Here is a 2,522-nt window from a genome sequence, read left to right as displayed (position 1 = left end):
AATATCCCGGGCTTTATTTGCATTTTCCCATCCAGTCGCCATTTTTAAATGCCACTAGTCCAGACTAACTGCCCGCGGCTACCGGTGGCAGTTAAATGGTAGTTCAAACTAAGTCGTTAGTTCGAATTACCTGTTATTCCCCCTGGAATGAGGTGTAGACATACCCTAAGTCAAATCCATCTGTCAGTCTACCTATTAGAAAATCAATTGTTTAGTCTCTGATTCTTTCCGTATGAACGTAACTAATTTAACTATCATGGGTCACGTGAAGAGCTTGACTTCAGGGGTGTGATTCTAGTTCAAAGCAGAAGATGTTGGTCCCATAATTTCATGCACCCAACCAGGCGGATCAATGAGCATCAAACATGATCATCACCAAGCCATGATTCCTTCTGCTACTTTTGTCTGGATTTTGCGTCTGGGTTCCTAGAGTCCTAGAATCCCAGGATTGATAGAGTCCTCAAGAGTCATCGAGTCCAGCCCCCTGCCCAAAGCAGGACCAATCCCAACTCAATCATCCCAGCCAGGACCTTGTCAAACTTGGACTTAAACTCCTCTAGGGATGGTGATTCCACCCCCTCGCTAGGGAACCCATCCCAGTGCTTCACCACCCTCCTAGGGAAATAGTTTTTCCTAATCTCCAACCTAGATCTCCCCCACTGCAGCTTGAGCCCATTGCTCCTTGTTCTGCCACCTGCCCCCACTGAGAACAGCCTCTCTCCATCCTCTTTGGAACCTCCCTTCAGGGAGTTGAAGGCTGCTCTCAAATCCCCCCTCACTCTTCTCTCCTGCAAACTAAACAAACCCAAAGCTCTCAGTCTCTCTTCATAGGTCATGTGCTCCAGCCCCCTCATCATTCTGGTTGCCCTCCGCTGGACCCTCTCCAATGCGTCCACGTCCTTTCTATAGTGGGGAGGGAGGAGGCAAAATTGGACACAATACTCCAGATGTGGCCTCCCCAGTGCTTAATAAAGGGGAATAATCACTTCTCTAGATCTGTTGGCAGAGCTCCTACTAATGCACCTTAATATGCCGTTAACCTTCTTGGCTACAAGGGCGCCCTGTTGACTCATCTCCAGCTTCTCATCCACTATAGTACCCAGGTCCTTTTCTGTAGAACTGCTACTTAGCCATTCAGTCCCCAGCTTGTAACTATGCTTGGGATACTTCCGTCCCAAGTGCAAGACTCTGCACTTGTCCTTGTTGAACCTCATCAGATTTCTTTTGGCCCAATCCTCCAATTTGTCTAGGTCACTCTGTACCTGATCCCTGCCCTCCTGTGTATCTACCTCTCCCCCTAGCTTAGTGTCATCTGCAAACTTGCTGAGGGTGCAATCCATCCCCTCATCCAGGTCATTAATAAAGATGTTGAACAAAACCGGTCCTAGAACCAATCCTTGGGGAACTCCTCTAGAAACCGACCGCCATCCTGACATTGAGCTGTTGATCACTACCCGTTGGGCCCGACTGTCTAGCCAGTTTTCTATCCATCTTACAGTCCATTTATCTAATCCATACTTCCTTACCTTGCTGGCAGGAATCCTGTGGGAGACCGTATCAAAAGCTTTGCGGAAGTCAAGGTATATCACATCCACCGATATACCTTTCATTGCTTTCATGTTCTCCTGTGCACAAATCCAGTGTCCCGATATCTCGAGGACCTCTGAAAATGTCACTCAGCTGCCAGTCTCCACCTTTAGAGATGATCATTCGCTTGTGTTTTAAATTGTGCAGCGTGCTGCACTGTGTAGTGTACAGTCTATATTGTATAGTGTAGATTGCATAGTGCATCACCAGAGTTTGCGGCGGTTGTTTAATTTAATTTTCTCTCTCTGATTCCTTCAATAGTCTTGTGTGTGCATGTGTGTGTGTGTGTATTCATTTCTAGGACAATGGCTCTTTGTGTATAGAATGTTCCAGATCTCAGGAGATGCCGGTTCCCATTTCTGGCGACGCTGACTCAGTGTGTAAACAGTCTCTTTCCTCCATCATTCCCAGGTCCCCCTTTCGTAGCTCATGATTGTTTGTTGCCTTAGCTACAGGGGTGCAAAATGCTGTTTCCTATTGTCCATTTCCCTCCCCCCCCCAACTGTGTCGTGTCACTGACATGCCAATTATCATGGCGTCTCTTGTCAAGAAAGCGCCTTAAAGTAAAACATCTGTGGGAAACGTCTCTCACACTGTAGGACATTCCTTCTTGTGAAACACCTTGCAGTGAGGTCATGGGACAGAGAACCTCAACTGGTATAAATCAGCGACGCTCTGTGTCTATCCAGGGAGCTTTTACAATTTACTTCATTTAAGGAACTGGCCCTAACTCTAGGTTTGGATATTGGGAGACACCAAGTGGGATGGGGGCATTCCCCACGCTTTATGGAAATCGGTTTGTGAATGTGACTATGACGCCACTGGAATATCTCATGTATGTGTATATATCAGTCATTGTGGGAAACGTTATAATCTTCTGAATATGATTTTCCCACTTGCATGCAGGTATCCCTTTGGTAGACCAAGCTAGGAAT

The sequence above is a fragment of the Pelodiscus sinensis genome, chromosome 30, assembly GCF_049634645.1.
Source record: "Pelodiscus sinensis isolate JC-2024 chromosome 30, ASM4963464v1, whole genome shotgun sequence".
Lineage (NCBI taxonomy): Eukaryota > Metazoa > Chordata > Testudines > Trionychidae > Pelodiscus > Pelodiscus sinensis.
This window is presented reverse-complemented; position numbering follows the sequence as displayed.